At 28.9% G+C, this 19,105-nt stretch overlaps 1 protein-coding gene across 1 annotated transcript in view; it reads left to right on the top strand.

Moving 5' to 3' along the window:
- The first annotated feature begins 451 nt into the window (after window positions 1-451).
- LOC109600996 (uncharacterized) overlaps window positions 452-19,105 on the top strand; it is a 65,969-nt gene continuing 47,315 nt past the window's right edge. The window contains exon 1 of the mRNA XM_049965350.1: window positions 452-613. The gene's annotated coding sequence lies outside the window, so the exon portion shown is untranslated. The remainder of the gene's footprint in view (window positions 614-19,105) is intronic.

Below are 19,105 nucleotides of genomic sequence, written 5' to 3'. Positions count from 1 at the left end.
TAACATGTAACATTTATTTTTCTGTATTGAGCTAGATATAAATATAGCAACTTTAATTTTGAAGGGAAAGTACCATATAGAAGAAATTAGTTTTTATCGGTTTTGTGAGATTTTTATTGCATAAAAATATGGGAAAAATAAGATTCTTATGATGAATAACCATATTCACCTACTTTTTATGTACTTACAGCATTATTTATTATTCTACGGATTTATGAAATCTGTAAGTGTGAATGAATGATAACACACTGGACTCTAAGTATCGATGAACATTATAAATTAAATAAACAAATAAATAAATAAACTGATGCGAAAATTAAGTTTCCTTTGAATGGGAATTTAACTGAGAAGCGGCAACGTAGTGGTCCGGTCTGGCGGTGGATCCAACAAATTGTAGCGGCGACGGTTCCAGGCTTTCCACGAGGAAAGCACTCTCTCAGTGCGCGCGAAATATTTAGTGGGAACAGTTGACGGGGCACTTCGCCGAACCGGCTGCGCTCCTCCACCTAATTCGCAAACGCATTCCGCTCGCTCCATGCATATTGTTCGAGGAGACTTGACGTTTTTGATTCGTATCCCATGAACTCTCGCATTTGCCTAGCTTAAACGCAGGGTAAGTGAACGTTTGTTTAGAATAGACATTCCTATGTGCATATATTTAATACTTATATAAATAATTTTGTAGAGAAATTAAAAAAATTTAATGTTTTGAATTTTTTTAATAAATTTTCATTAAGAATATTTATTGTTATTATTATTATTAATTAGATTATTGAATATAAAATAATATTTAAAATAATATACTAATATGCAGTGGTTTGAATAAATGATACATGTTATTTATAATTAAAAATAAATGTAGAGTAGTGGCCATAATATGGGTGTATATTAAAATACGAGCTGTACTACTTGAAATGGATGACAACCATAATGTTATTATTTTTTCTGTTATTGTTGTGTCTTTTGTGAATTTAAATGGATTATTCACTTAAGAAAAATTTTAATTTAGTGTTACCAAAATCAGAGAAAAAACAAAAAGAGATGGCCACCAATCTTATAAAGTAATATTAGTTTAAAAATTCACATTAAGTAAATAAGTATGGTTAAAACAATTAAAATTATTAAGTTGCTACAACAATGACTATTACAGTATAAATACACTCCTGGACAAAAGTTTGGAAACTCTAGGAGATAATTGTTTAAAATAGCAAATAAACAATAATTATAAAATAAACACTCTGTATATTAAAATACATGATAATTGTAATAATACACAGAGTATACTGCAGTTTATTTCGGTGTTATAAAAAATATTATAAGAAGTAAACAATGTGTTTTACCAAAACTTAAGTTTGGAAACACCTTAAATTTACCATCTACCAGAATTGTTTAACTTCTTGTTGTAGTGTGCGAATTAAAAATATTAGATTTAATCATGGCAAAACGAAAGCAAATTCCCTTATGGCCTTAAAAAAACAAATTGTAAACTTTAGAAATGAGGGTCTGCCGACAATCGAATTTCTGAAATTCTGCATATCAATAAAGGGATCATATTCAAAATTGTGAATAAATTTGACACTGTGAATCTCTTGACAGACGCATAAAGTGTATATCCCAGATAAATCCCATATTGACAGTCAGTGATATTCATCAAGGTTTGCTGCAGGGTAATGTTCAAAATTTATCCGTCAAGACTGTACAAAGAAATGGGACTGTTTGGAAGAAAACCCGCAATGAAACCCCTCATATCAAAGAAAAATAGAAAAAACAGGCTTAGTTCTGCAAGAGAGCATCTTTGTAAGGCGACCAGTAGACATACGGTTCCATAAAAAAATACCAATTACCGACAGTTTAACATGGAGGAGGCAATGTTATAGTATGAGGCTGTATTAAAGTGTTATGGAAACATATTAAAGGACAACACCTTTCGCAGTGGATAATATGCCACTGAGATGGTTGTTTCAACAGAATAATGATCCCAAGCATACTTCCAAGTAGATAAAAGACTGGTTTGAACAAGAAAAAGTATAAGTTTTGCCATAGCCTTCACAAACACTGGATCTAAACCCTATAGAACATCTTTGGATTATTTAGAAAGGAATATACGTCAGCAAACAACAAAAAATAAGAAAGGCTTCAAATGGAATGACAAAAAATACCTCCAGAATTTACCAGAAAATCAATCATACAAAGATTATGCAACAAAATTAATGCTTCATTTGTTTTTTGTTTATTATTCGAAAATTAAATTATTTAATACAGTTTTCAAACTTTTGGCCAAATAAAAAAGTTTTATTTTGTATAAAATTCTATTTTACTTTACAATATCTTAATAAGAATAAATATAATTTCTAGAAGCATTTTTTTAATCTCTTACACAGGAGATAGAACAGTAATTTTATTTAAATCATTAATTGTTCAACTATTCGAATAATAAATAATTCAATTTTAGGGTTTCCAAACTTTTGTCCAAGAGTGTACCTTACATATTTATATATAAAAAATAAGAAAGAAAAACTATTTACAAATTAGCCAACCCAAAAATATTTGTTTTATTATTATTATTATTCATTTATGTTTGTTTGAAAAATGCATAAATACATTTGTCACAAAATCAATATCAATTTCTACTACAAAGCAAAAATCATAGCAATAAAATCAAAATCACAATATAAAATCTATTCAGTTTCATTTCCTCCGGGGAATTTTGCTCCAAAGCATTTTTAAACTTATTTACATCGAAATTGTATCAAAAATGAGGTTGGCGTTTCAAAATTATTGTTGGAACACATAAAACACATATTACAAAAGTTCTATCGCAGATTTATTTATTCAGTGTGAAAATAATATCAAAAAATGTTATATTAAATACACACATCATTTAATATTTTTTAAATAATAAATTATATTTAATTTTCCATATTTTAATAAGTTATATTTATTACATTTATCTGTTTTTTTATTATAAATCAATACGTTTGTTAAATATATAAAAGTTAATAAGAGATATTTTTATAATTCTTTAGCAGAATAATGCATAATGTAAAAGTAAATAAAAATCTCATTAAGATCCTTAAATCCGGTCATCAAATATATCTTTTGTAAGCAAATTTATTGTCAAATGTGTCATAATACAGGGAAACCTTTTGTCTTGATATTATTTAATTCAAGTATATTTTTTTCTAAAACAAATAACAGAAATGATTTGAGATACCTTAAATATTTCATAAAATTAACAAGTAGCCGAATATGATTAAATTTAATAATTCGTAGATTTACAATGTCCCACTTGACAAATTTCTAGAGATCCCCTATCCTAAAAGTTAATTTTCTGATACTCTCGTCTTTTGTTATTCAGATTATGCATTAGTCCCATGACGACCTGTCATCTGCAACTTTATTATCTCCGGTAATTGTTGTTCTAGAGGCCCGCAGCAAATTACTTTTGAATGCGGTTCGATTCGGAAATCACCGTCGAGTCAGCGCGTGTACGGAATGGGCCATCCGATAAAGCCAAGTGACATTTATCAGTAAAATAGACTTTACTATAATAATATATGTCTATAGCTTTTGTTCAGGGTATATAATATTATATACGACATTATTTTTATATTAAAATTTTAATAGACTGAAGTTCACTGAAGTTCAGAGTTATTAATTATTGATTTTAAAATAATAGTTTAATAGAACAAATAAATAAAAAAATTGAATTGAATAAATAAAAAATAAACTTTTTTATATTAAAGTGTTCATGTTATTTGAAAGCTTTTTTTGACTTTAACTATGTATTTATTTATTTTTTTCAACATTGTATTTAAAACATTTTTTTTGATTGGTCATTATAAAGAGACCTCATGCAATTATTTCATCAAATTGTTAGACAAATTGATTCCAGATACATTAAGTGAGGATAACAAAATTAAGCATTTGAAAATTGCTCGTTCTCTCCTTGCACGCAACGCAAATAAGCTTTTTATCGGTCGTATTGTATTCATAAACAAATATAATTTGTTGGTTTAATATAAAATGGTTGAAATGAAAATTCGTCTGTGAATAAACATTTCAAAAGGAATGTTTCAGTTACAAAGTAATTTTATTCACAAATAATGATAAAAGGCAAATGGATTAATTCAACTGACGAATGAATGGCGGCGTAAAAACAAAAATAGTTTAAATTTTAAAAGTAATTCCCGCAATTTTACGAAACTCCACAACACAACCGTTTAGAGCGAAAGGAGAACTTCAATGAAATAACAAAAAAGGCAACTGAGTGAAAAGCTTCTTAGTACAGATTATGAAAAACTTTTGCAATTTCTTTGAATTTCAAAGTTGAATTGAAAATAGCTTTAGGAAAAAAAAATGGAATTAAACAAATTACTTTTCCATAAGATGTGTAATAATATTATGAGTTGCATAAGGCGGTTGTAATTTTATTTTACAAGTGTAATTTTAAATCTGTGAATATTTTAACGTAAATAAAAGACAGATTATACGAGAATGAGTTTATGAAACCGACTGTGAAACAATCAAAATAAATATTGAATTAAGACTTAACTTTGTCGGTAATTTATACTTCAAAGAATGTTTAATTTAACTTTAACGGGGTGTATATAATTTTAGAGAGAAATCAAAATCCACTTTGTTAGGAGGATATTTACAATCAGTATACATGAATGAATTAATTTGTAAGCTATTCCAAAATTATAAAATTAACAAATGAATATTTTGAATTATTTATAATATTTTCCATCTGTTAACATTTTATACAGGGTCTTTACAACATATCAGTTATAATTAACATTACTTATAATTTTAACATACAGTAGTGGTCATTATTATAGCAACTTTTTAAAATGTTAAATATTTTAACCTTAACTCCATTATTTAATCTGAACTGTTAAAAAAATTTTAATTTATACTTCCAGTAAATAATCGATTTAAATTCACAGAGAGCAACGACAGACCATAAAGTAAAAAGTGTCTATAATTTTGTCTATTTAAAAATAAAAAGTACGTAATTTTTAACACAAAAATAACAGAATAAATAAACGGTAAATAAATACAGTATTGGCCATAATACTTTTTATTACTGAATAAACTTTTAGTGTTCGTGTTTGATCAACACAGACCAGCAGATATTTTAGTAGGTTGTAATATGGGCGCATAGATAAAATAGTTTGACACACTCTTTTTAGTAGTTCATGCTTCTAATCAGAATGTGAGCATTGAGGAATTGTAAAACCTAACTTAAAGTTACTGTTGGTTCCTTCTTCAGACGTTGATGTACCTGTACCTCTTCTATCTTCCAGCTCCTCAAGAATATTAGTAGTTTAGGATATGTCCATTTGTGTCTATTTTTCCTATTAATAACTATAATATTTTCTAAACATTTTGATAGTTTTGTAGTTTCCCCAAAACATTGGTCAACATCAAACTTTAGGTACTGTTTCTATAATTATGGCCACTACCACGTCTAAGTAGTCTCGAAAAATTGTCCCATTTCGAATATTTGTAAAACCAAATTGTTAAAAAAATACACTCGTATATATACTTTGTACATTTTCAGAGAGAAGTATCTAAAAGTACCGATAAAACGCAAGTGTACTAAAACAGATACTGCGGGATAAAGTTGTAATGTTTATAAAACATCCTAAAAAAGCCATTTACACAGTTTACCTTGCAAATACTATCGAATGTCTTTCAACACGAGCACTCACATTAGTGATTCTATAATCCAGATCAACTGACCATTTCAAGGCTTTTAGAGTAATGCACTTCAAACCGAAGTCTTCGACATTATACGGAAATCCGTGATGTTAATGAAAACGAAATTGTGAACGATTTTATTTTTGTTGATTGATGGATTTAATGCCTGATTAAAATTTAATCTTAAAATAATAGTTTTTAATTTGCCCAAAATTGATTAAACATTTCAATATTAATTGTTGTTTGATTTCTTTAATTAATTGATTCTTTATCAATGAAATGTTACAATATTCAATTTAGATTAAATCCTAGACTTTTATTATGAAGTATAAATAAAATCGTTGAATTAGAGAGTTGTAACAGCGCAATCTTAAATTTAATACAAAAATTATATAATTATTATTTCTAATTAACTGGTTAATATTCTTTCAATTAGAGAACATTTTCGCAGCGTAAGCTTTATACATCCCTCCAGTTTGCTGATAAAGTACTAAACTTTTAATGGCCATGCACTAATTCTTTTAACATCGCTTAACGCCAATAAATACTTGCTCAAACTTTCTTCAATATTATAGTCATATTTGGAAATCCAATCCACTGAGAACTTTAACCAGGATATTGTTTAGTAAGTTCAAGGAGCAAGACAGACAACAAAGCTGGCTTTGACACTTTTTTCTCCTTTACTTTACTTTTTCATCTCGAGAGAATTTAGGCGGGTGTAAGAGGAAACCGATGTCCGATGTCTATCGTAGAAAGTGGACGTTATATTGGGTGAATCCAACCATTGATCCATCTCTCATAAATACACGCACAAAAAAGGAAAAGTCAAGAAACAAGGCCTCAGATCAGTTACCAGATTATATATAAACAGATACTGTCACAAATTGGAGGACTTCTGAAGCCATTAAGTTATTAATCATAAATAATCTTTAAATTTTTTGTAATAACAATAAATTTAAAAACCTTCAATATAAACATTTTAAATGTGGTAACTGGAAATAAGTGCACACAAAAATTTAATTCAAAACTTAAGAATTCTAATATAAGAAACGTCCTGACTTCAATTTCAGGCAGGCAATTTTAAATATAAAGCGCAGTGACAGAACTCTAAACAAGAAAACTTTGTTTTTACACATCTGACCCCGACCCGTAAATTTTAGAGTGGAGAGTTTTTATTAAGTCGTTCGACGCTACGAACGCCATCATGGACAAATAACGTTTATTACTTTTGCAAAGTTTTTTGCCTAAACGATGACTTAATTAGAGGTATTCGTAATGACGCACAGAAAGAACCCAAACGAATCGTTATAATTTCAGTGTTCTACGTTTGTTGAACGGAGTAAAATTATTAAATCAGCAATCAGCTTTTTATTCAATCCGAAATGCGTAACAATAATCTTGACAACCGACGTGGAAACCCGATTTAATGATTCCAAAATCTCAATAATTATTATGGAGAAAAGCCGAAGTCCGCATAATAAATGGCAAAACTAATTTATATCTCAATGGGGGAGGCGAAAACTTTGTTGGGGATATAAAAATATCAATTAAAAGTAAACAAATTCTAAAATCGAACATTGGAGAGATAAACCATCGGTTTATGGCAGACGGCCTAAAATTAAATCAATCTTGGGCTGCGAAACGGATCACGTCTTTGACGTTATAAATCTCGAGGGCTTTATTAAATTTCATGCAGTTTTGAATATTAATCGTGTTTATTAAACGGACACGAAGTAATTTAAGGAGCGTAATTAAAAAGCAATAGAGCGACTTGATGGAATAACATGAGGACTCACTAACAAAGGAAATTTATCGACACATGAAATTCCTGTTCGCAATTACTTGGCAAGCAAGTTCCACTTCCATGAGTTACAACAAAAAACGACGTCCGCATTTAAAAACCAGAGAGGCGTCTTCATCCTGCGTCGGAACAGATTTGTACGTACACAGGAAATGTGCATGTGCTTTCGGAATTTGTAAATAGCACTTCACGTTTCGCTCTTTACAGCCAACGATTCTTAAAAACAATGTTTATTTATTTTTAATTGTTCATGCGTTCGTGGAGAGACAGCATTTCAGTTAGCTGAAGCCTGGCGATGCTACAACGTAAAAAAAGGTTCACAATAAGCACAGCAGGCATTATTTATTCTGAAATCCATTTTAGACAAGCTGAGAACCAATTATTTTTCTGTCCCAGGAACTGCCGGACGGGAAATTGCAATTGTCGGCTAAATATCAGCGTTAACGACTTTCAGAATACATTTGGGGGAGAAGGATGCTATCGATTCGCCAAAATCAATTTAATTACCTTCATCTAATCCAATCGTGGAAATAAAACGATGAATTGCTTTCGGACTCCCTTTTTGTTTGTCTTTGATCTAGGACAAATGTAACGCAGTAGTTAAATGTAACATCAATGTTCTTTGCAAGATGTTTCCTTTATTATCTAAATTGCGTTTTAATGAGACTTTTATTTTTAATTTTAAAAGTTATCTCAATTTTAGAGCAATAAAGCGCTTCGCTTAATTTATGAAATGATGAATAACACCCCTCGTATATGTCGGCGAAATAAAATATGGTAATGATGATCATTTTTCACTGAGCCAGAAGCAACTTGACATTTTTATATTAAAAATGCAAGATCGCCACATGTTTCATACAAGTTTAATATAATTTTATGAGCCTTGTCTAATCTTTGTAGACCAAATTATGTAAATTATAATTTACGTATTTAGAAATTATATTTATAAACATTTTCATAACTACATTCTATGCCAAAATTACATTATCGAACAACACAAAATTTTAATTTAAATTAGCGTGCATTTTAATTAGAGTTTAAACAATTAATATTAGTAATCAGTATAATTTGTAAACAAAAACCAACAGAAAATTTATGTGGAATGCAATAAAATCCAATGAAATGGATATTTTAGTTTAATTAAATTGATGTTCAAAAAATTTTATAAAAATAATTTCAATAACATCATTTTTTTTTATCTGGTTGTTAAAATTTTAACGAATGCGCATAATATAAATTTGACTAAAAAAATACACGTGTTGTTTTTTCCATCCATTAAAAATATAAGCTTATTAGAGGGAGAAACGATAACGTCAACATTTTGAATTATTTTTTTGTGTAATATTTTTTATGAAAAGCAAAAACTTTAAATAAATCTCGGTTGTAAAATAGACCTATCTATATATTTTCCACTGTCAAAAGTGCAATGATTGATGTAGCAACGGTTTTCCCACACACAAATACACAATGTGTTTACAGTACTTCAATATAACAGTTCTGCTCTGGTATTGATTACTGAACAAAAATTTTTCGTATATTTTAAACTCGCATTAGTTTTTGTAAGGATCGATTGGCCTAGAGCCGTCATACATCCCCGGTGTAAAATAAACGAATCCCATTATTCGAGTGAGTGCTTTGATTTGGAATAGCTAATGATTAATTGAGCTGCGATTTGGTCACCAATTTTATTCCTAAATTACCATTTGAAAATGAAATGTGTTGGATATCAGAAACCGTTGATTTTTATCATTTAATTTACTTTGTTTTCATGGATTGGCATATTTGCACTGTTAATTCCCCACGATGATTTTGCGACTAAGGTATTGTGTTCTATATTATAATTTTCTTTAAGAGTTAGTTAAAATAGCACAAAATTACTTTTTCAACTGGAAGTAAGTTAAAAACACATTATAACGTTAATTAAATATACCTCTAAAATTAACATTAAACTAACTATACTATGCCTAGTGTACGAGGAAGAAATAATTTTAGTCAATTAAGCGAGTTTAATAGAGAATAGTGGGCCTGCTGGAAGAAGGATTCGTTTGGTTGACCTTCATGGAGTGAAGAGAGCAGAAGAATTAGAGCGAGAGATTTCGGAAAGTCAAGAGCTTCTACAGAACCACAAGACAGTCGTCTTAGATTATTGAACAGGACACGGGTGATTACTGATGAATTTTTTGTTGATAAAGGGAGGCCAATTGGTATTCGATTTATCGCCTTTTTTGGACTTACCTCTAACAGCAACCCATAGGCGCCAACGTATGGAACGTCAAAAGTGGGATGAGGAATAGAATCTCATTGTGTTTAGTGATGAATCACGTTATTGCTTGGGCATGCACGATGGTCATGCGTTAATAAGACGTCGACGTTGAGAAAGACGTGATCCTCGCTTTGCTGTGGAGAGGCATGTTCACAACACTGTAGATTGAAAGGTATGGGATGCTATCCTTTATGGTAACAGGTCATCTCTAATTTTCACTAGTGACAATATGACATCCCAGCGATATGTGGATGATGTTCTTGGAGCCTTATTTTTTTTCTTACATAAGAAGAAACCTCGGACTTATTTTTGAGCAAAACAAAGTCCGTCCACATATTGCCAGAAACTAATATTTTTAATAATACATTATTTGTGTTTTACCAGGTTGTTAAAATTTTAATGCATTATAAATTTAAATAAAAATAAGATACATATCAATATGTATTGTTGTTTATTCATTTATTTATTAAAAATATAAAATATATTGCTGGAACGAGAAATTTGAGCATCAACTTTTTAAATAAATTTTATATCACATATACTTTCATATCATATTTTTTTCTGTAAAACAAACTTTAAATAAATCTCAGTTGTAAAATAAACTTATATATTTTCCACTGTCAAAAGTGCAATGATTAATGAAGCGACCATTTTTCCCCAGAGTTATTTTTTTAGATCTCAAATACATGATGTGGTTACAATACTTCGATTTAACAGTCCTGCTATGCTATTGATTAATTACTTTTTACTGAACAAAAATTTTTCATATTTTTTAAATCGTCATTAGTTTTTACAAAAATCGATTGATCTAGATCCGTCATAAATTCCCAATGTAAAATAAACGAATTCCATTATTCGAGTGAGAGCTTTGATTTGGAATGGCTAATGATTGATTGACCCGCGATTTGGCCACCAATTTTATTTCTAAATTACCATTTCAAAATCTATTAAAATTATACGTACACTATAATTATAAGTACGTTGCAAACGTTTTACCCTTTTATATCTTTCATTATAATGTTAATTAAATATACCTCTAAAATTTCTTAACATTAAATTAAGTATGTTAATACTATTCAGATGTATTTTAAAAAATAAGTGCCTTACAGCGAGGCTGGATGATAATTTTATAGTTAATCACTATTTCAGTTCTTATATTTTAGCGAATGTAATACACAATTTATTTATAAGCTTTTTTCAAAACGACATTTTAATTCTAATATCCAACATGTACTTGTTTTTATCACTTATAAAGTATGTTGATGAAAAGAGAAATGTATCAACTTTTTAAATAAATTTTATATCCCATATTTTTTCATATCATATTTTTTTTTATGAAAAAAGAAACTTTAAATAAAAGTAAATAAATTTATTCGGTGTCCATGGATTAACTTATTTGCACTGTCAATTGTCGACGATGAGTTTGTAGTTAGTGTATTGACACGTTTTAATTAAATCGAATATTTTATATTTGTTCTATAACATTAAAATTACAAGTTTCAATGAATAACTAATATTTCTGGGATTATTTGTACAAATATAGGATTACATTGATATTTTTTATAAATTAGTTAAAATAGGGCAAATTTATCTTTTCTGTAACTACTATTTACTTCATTTTATTATTTCTATTTGGTTAATATAGGGAATGAGTTAACATGACTAAATTTTATTCTACTGATACTGAATTTTATGGTTAACCATTTATTTTCTTCTTATCTTACTTTAGGTCGTACAGAATTATTTTTCTTACCGACATTTGACCTCCAAAATACTAAATATTAAAATACAAAACGAACAAACAAACAATTATAAATTCATATAAATTAATATAATTAATTAATTTTAATTATAGTTAAAAAATTAATATTTACATTAAATATTTATTAAATTTAAATAAAAGAATATACATCATGACCTCCTTTTTATACTTTACAAGCTGTTCATTACATTTCTTTATAAAAAAATTTTTTAATTGTAAAAATTTCATGTGAAAATTATTGTGAAATAAATTTCTTGTGAAAGCAAAATTGAAAGAAATTTCGGTCCTCTCGAATAATTTAGTTTCGAAGAAAATTTCCCGTACGAGTAGTAAATACTAATGAGCCATACTTTCGAAATTTCTTGGGTGCATTAATTGCTATAATTCGAGTGGTGGCTTAAAGAAATATATATACATACAGTATATATACACGATGTTACGAAAAACGTAAAAATTTACTAAAAACGAAAGTGAAAAATCCGTACGATCATTTTCCATACGATGAAAATCCGTACCATCAAAATACATATGATCATTTTCCATACGATCAAAATCCATACGATTAAAATCCATATGATCATTTTCCATACGATCAAAATACACAGGATAATTTTCCATACGATCATTTTCCATACGATCAATTTCCATACAATTAAAATCTATAGGTAAAATCCATACGATTAAATTCATACTGATTAAATTACATAGTTTCACTTTAATAACTTGGATTTTGGATTTTTATTTTTTTACTATACTAATTTCCTGAAAAATCATTAAAAAAGTAATAATAAATAATTCTAATTCTTCCCGGATACCCAAAAAATTACTAAAAACGTAAGAAATAACTAAAAGACATAATCATTTTATTAAAAGAGCAATTCTTTTTAATTTAAATTAATTTTATGGTTAACCAGCTGTACCTGGGACTTCGTCCGGGAGGCGCCCGACGTGACGGCCCACAGTACTTGGACATTGCAACATTACTTTATTTTTCTAAAATAAAAGTAGCCTACGTTGTTCCTTATTACATCAGCTACTTGCAATAAAAGTCCCGTCAAAATTGGTCCAGCCCTTTCAGAGATTAGCCGGAACAGACAGACAGAGAGACAAAAATTGTAAAAAATGTTATTTTGGTATATGTACCGTATTTATATTCATATGCATGTAGTACGGTTATTTCAATATTACAAACAGACACTCCAATTTTATTTATATGTATAGATTAAAAAATAAAATCGGGAAAGATTGAGAAAGAAATATGAGTATCAATATGTTAATTCAATTTTATGTTTAATATGTTGTTTATAATATATATTTGTTTATGGAAAAATAAAAATTTTTAATAATTCTCGGTTATAAAATACACTTATACATTTTCCACCATATTATTCGAGTGATATGGTATGGTATCTTGATTTGGAAGAGCTAATGATTGATTGAGCTGCTATTTGGCAACCAATTTAATTCCTAAATTGCCATTTGAAAGTCAAATGTGTTCATTTGATATCAGAAACAGTTAACTTTTCGCAGCGAGCAAATTTCAAGCAAATTTTTATTGTTTAATTTACTTTGTTTCCATGTTCCAACTTATTTGTACCGTTAATTCCCAACTATAATTTTGCTTCCAGGGTATTGACATGTTAATTAAATTAGAATGTTTTATATTTGTTCTGTAATATTAAAATTACAATTTTCAATGAATAAATAATGCTCATGCGATTGTTTATACAAAATATTCAATATTATAATTATATTTTTATATATTAGAAATACTTGACTCTATTATGACTTTAATTAAATATACTAATATAAAATTTTCTTAACATTAAACTAAGTATTAAATAAATAATATTTAGATGCATTAAAAAAATGAAGTATAATAAATAAATTGTTACTACCTTCCAACAAATGTCACTCAAATTTATACTAATGATGCCGAATTTTATGGTTAATCACTATTATAGTTCTTGTCTAATATTAGATGTAATGCACAATTATTATATAACGAAATCAAAATATAATAGAACGCAGAATCCAGTTCATATACGTTTATAACTATTTCAGTGCAATAAATAAATTTTGATTAAAATTTAAACAATTAATATTGCCTTTAGTAAAATTTATAAATAAAAGTAAATTATAAATTTATATTATTATTAAAATCCAACGAAATACATTTTTAGTTAAATAGAGTTTCAGAGATTTTGATATTTTTATAGAATCATTTTATGAAAATATCTTTAATAATATATCAGTTGTATTTTACCAGGTTGTTAAAATTTTAATGAACGCCCACATTTTAATTTCAGATAAAAATAATATATGTACTAACATGTAGCTGTTTTTATCAATTATTAAAAACATAAAATAAGTTACTGGAATGACAAATGTGCACATCAACATTTTACATGAATTTTATGTGAGATACTTCTTCATAACATACTATTTTGTAAAAAACGGTAACTTTAAATAAATCTCAGTTGTAAAATAAACCTATATATTTTCCACTGTCAAAAGTGCAATGATCGATGAAACGACCATTTCCAAACAGAATTATTTTTTTACAACACCAATACATACAATACCAATATTTCATTGTAACAACGTTGTAAATTTTTCGAATAATAATAAATTGTTCATTAGTTTTTATAAGAATCGATTGACCAACAACCGTCATAAATTCCCGGTGTAAAATAAACGAGTGAGTGCTTCGATTTTGAATAACTAATGATTGATTGAGCCGCTATTTGACCACCAATTTAATTCCTAAATTACCATTTGAAAATTAACTGTGTTCAATTGATATCAGAAACCGTTGATTTTACGCTGCGAGCCAATTTCAAACAAATTTTTATCATTTAATTTACTTTGTTTCCATGGACCAGCTTATTTGCACTGTTAATTCCCAACGATGATTTTGCAACTTGAATATTAACATGTTTTAATTAAATTTGAATATTTTATATGTGTTTTGTAAAATTAAAATTACAATTTTCAGTGAATAAATAATACCTACTATTGTGATTGTTTATACAAAGTATACAATATTACAGTGATATTTCATGTATTAATTAAATTAGCTCAAATTAAATTTTAAACTAGTACGTTACTGCGAAAAATTGCTTAGCATTAAACTAAGTACGTAATTGGCATTCAAAAGCATTTTGAAGAATAAAGGACCTCGGTTAATGTAACGAATAAGTTGCTGCTACCTTCCAACAAACAAGGTTGAAATTTACCCTAATGGTACCGTATTTTATGGTTAACCACTATTTTAGTTCTTATCTTATATTAGGTGTTCATGTAATGCCCCGTTATATATGACGCTCACCTCAATTCTCTTTACCCAGATCAGAATTAATTATATTGGGACCTTGCCCAATTAACCTCCAGGACCCTTATTAATTGAATCGGTGAGTTTAAATTCAAATTTGTTGTTTGTGCAATAGTGCAAAAATTCACCGAGCATGGAAAATGGTCAAATTAATTTATGATGCTATTTTCACATTACCAGATGTAAATAAAGAATATTTATGGTGGTTTAAAAGGCAATTAGTCTTTGCAAATTGTAGAAATTACTAACAATCCTATTACAACAGGACTGTACAATTTCACAATTCGCATTAAAGTCCATCACAATTTATGTGATTTGGTTGTAGTATTATTTGTTGGGTGCAACATCTTGATTAGACAGTTTAATGGGCAATTTTAGTTTTGTGTCTTGCTATTATTGAGTAATTAAATGTAAATAGATTCAGTTTAATGGTGTATAAATGAGTTGAGGGCTAATAATTGTGTTCGACATTGATTTTCAATTAAACCAGTCAGTTAAGTAGTTAACTGTTTGATTCAAATATAATCTTAGATACGTACGGCAGATATCGAAATAAGAATTGATTAAAATCAAGTTAATTGGAAAATGTATTGTTAATGTAAATGTTTTTCGTTTCTTTTTTCTTTAAGGTTATAATTTGTTTTATTCAGTTATATTAAGTACAAAGAATAAATAATTTTAGCCAATTAAGCGAGTTTGCTAGAGGTAGAATAGTGAGCTAGCATAAAGCAGTAATTTCATTTCAAGAAATGGCTCGGCGTTTGAACAGAAATGTGAGTATTATATTGCGAAGTTGGCAATCATGAAATGAAGAAGACAGAAGAGGTAGAGCAAGAGCTTCGAGAAGATCCAGAGCTACACCGAGCCTGAACTTCCCAGAAGCCTCTCACATGTGTTTACTGTCTTGGCCATCCACATCTCCGGACCTTTCCCCAATCGAACATGTGTGTTAAATGATGGGGCGCCACTTAACGAATTTAAAGCGTCGTCCACGGACTCTTAATGAACTAAATCGTCAGATTCAGTTTGCCTGGGATGAGATACCGTCGATAATCTCATTTGATCTATACAACGACGCATCAATGCGTCCGACCCATTATTAACTTCTGACTTTGTATAATTTTTTAATCAATAATTATTTTGTAATAGGTTAATATTTAAAAAAAATGGAATAAAGCAATTATATCTAGATGTTTTTTGCACATAGTATAAATATAAATTTTCACACAGAGAAAAATTTTACAGATTCGCAATAAAATTCCCACAAGACATATAGATTTGCTTCACCCGATAATAACGATATTTCCCTGGAGTGAGCATCGATTATAAACCGAAATAGGCGATAATATGATAGGAATTCCCTTAGTAGTTGAATATCCTCCTGAATTTTGCAGGCTTTGGTTTTATATTGGACGAGGGTGTTTATATTCGATTTTGGCGAAGAATTGGATCAATATTTTCTTTCCATTAGTTCCCTCATAATTGTCCATGTCCGTATTAATACTAAGTAAGTAGTGAGGAAAATATTTGCGACCAAAATGAGAAAAATTTAACGATACGTAAAATTTAATTGAAAGTTTGCCGTTACTGTTTGAATTTTGAACCTCGTATTCATTAAACCGTATTCAGCTGCTATTTCCTGAGTCATATCCAATTTCCCCGTACCCGTTCAGTTAATTAAAACAATTTACAAAAATTGACTCCAGAATTGTTATTAATCCCCATCGAACGAACGAAATTTTAGTGTTTTGCTTGAAATCGGTCCACGTTTAAATAAAAGTGCCGTTGTTTTCGTCCCCAGCTATCCGCATTGTAACATTCCGGCAGCTCAATGGGCCAAAAGGTCCATTACGATTTTCGGTCCCCGTTTCGGGTGGCTAATGTCGAAATTGAGTGACCGTTGTTAATGTAGATTTATTGCGGGTCAAATGTTCAATCCGTTTCAGGTATGCAATTTTAAACTCGCACGGGAGTAAACTGTAATTGATATAAATGGATACTTTTTATTTACGTTTCGCCGTGTCAATTTAAAAGCGAATGCAATTAGTGTGACATGCTTCAATTAAACTCCGTGCGGAGAGTCTTGTTAGATTTGAATTTTAACAAACTTCAAGAATGTTTTTGATGAATATGTGCGAAACGTGTTGTTGTGGTGAATTTTTAATTTTCATGCGTGACTTCTTTGTTTCGTGGCCACAATTTAATTATTCACCACGTCCCAAAAGTAATTAGGGTAAAATACACTCTGCTTATGCAATCACGGAACTTGTAAATAAATTAAATCTGAAAATGTTGTGCAGTTTAGGTAAATTGTAGAATTAAATTAGAATTACACCACATACTTACATTCTTGCGTAGGAATTAAATTCTAACTGTTGGTTGTTGTAATTACATTTCTTAGCTTTCAATGTCAATAGAATTTTATTTATTATATTTGTTCTTTGCTTCGCCCGCAAAAGGAATTTAAAATATAGAATAAGTGGTCTAGAAAAATGCTGAAAATCAATAAAGAAAATTATTATTAAAACAAATTCTAGATGCGAATAATACATTATCTTTTATTTTTATTTAAAATAACTTATTCAACATATGAATTCCTACAGCACCACAAGTAATTCAATCCATGAGGAAAAGCTCGTGGTACTTACAATTGAAAAAGAATGAACCAAAATTGGACAACAACAAAAAAGAATAATAATAATATCTGGACTGTATGTAAACGAGATAGAGCTTTATTAACATTATGAAGCTTACATTGAATTTCTAATGTGTCAGTAGACAGATACCTTCAATGCAGGTTTAGCCTCGTGATAAGTATTACATTCAGAGTCCACCATACTGTCATCTAGATCTTTCTTGAACTAATACTTTCAAGTAGTGTTTCACTAGTTTTACCAGTTCCAATCACTTGTCTAGATCAGTGAAAATTGTAATAACAACTTATTTTTTGTTGTACACATCAATACGATGAATAAAAGCCGCCTTTGAGTTTTTAATGTGTCATGCGTCTTTACACAGTTATAAAGAAGAAATTTAATGTATGAAGCCACTTTCAAATGGTTGATTCATTACAATTTAATAATCGCTAAACATGTATCGAAGTATTGCATAAAATCTTCTTTTGTGTTTTATTTAAACTTGACTTTGTCACTCTTAAACTGATGATGTCACTTCTACTACTTAAACAGAATTTTTATACTCAATGCAAATGCGAATGAATTATATCACTTGAATATACTATTTTTAATCTAAAACAAAGTATTATATAAAATGCAGGTAAAATGTAACATAAAAAGCTTTCCAATAACATAACAATTCATTCAAATAAATACTGATACAATTTTTTTTCCATTACTAATATTAAAGAATAATAATAATTCTCTTCATTTGTGTATTAATTAAATGATGATCAATGATCAATCTTCTTATTTAACACAAATGAATATTACTAAAAACCAACATCTCCCTTGTCACATATCTTCCCTCAATCTGACCGACCGTCATAAAATATATCAACCCCAATTTTATCATCCTTTATATATTTTTATATCAGTGCTACTATATATAAATCTTTACGAACTGACCTAGATTAACGTTAATCTTTTACGTATTCGAAACAAAACCATCACGTCAGCGCTTCCACTTTGACCCTTGGCATTGAGAAAAGTTAATAAACAGGGATGAGACTGATTTAAAAAGGCCTACGCTTTGCGTATGAAGTGTAAGCCCGCTAAAAGGTCTGTTTTAGGTACGTTTATATCGATTCCCAGCTTTTTTTATTGTCGACAATGGATTTTTTACGTTTGTGCCGTGCACTATTTAATTTTCTACGTTTTTAATTAAAAGACTAAAAGCAAAGTTTATATATAGTTCTGTAGTGTGCTATATTAATAAGTATTATTATAATTTTAATATATTTGAGGAAATATTACTTTAAAAACTTTTCTTTAAACGTTTCCATTAAACTTTTCCATCCCCTAAGTGAAACAAAATGACAGTCACTCAAAAATCTTTAAACTTTTTTTTTCATTAATGTAGATTCCGGAATATAATTATTGGGTAACAAGTTATGAATACCGGGAGACCAGTCTGAAGTTTAATTTAATTGGGAAGTTCTCACTAGAGAACTCCGTCGAAGGTTCCGTCCGAAGGACTGGGAATTAGCAGTTTTATAAAAACTTTATGGGAAAATGAAAATATTTTTATAGGTCTTTTATATATAAAATGAAGAATTAATGA

This window comes from Aethina tumida, chromosome 3 (assembly GCF_024364675.1).
Source record: "Aethina tumida isolate Nest 87 chromosome 3, icAetTumi1.1, whole genome shotgun sequence".
Classification (NCBI taxonomy): Eukaryota; Metazoa; Arthropoda; class Insecta; order Coleoptera; family Nitidulidae; genus Aethina; species Aethina tumida.
Note: the sequence above shows the minus strand (reverse complement) of the source record. Positions and strands in the feature narration are given on the sequence as shown.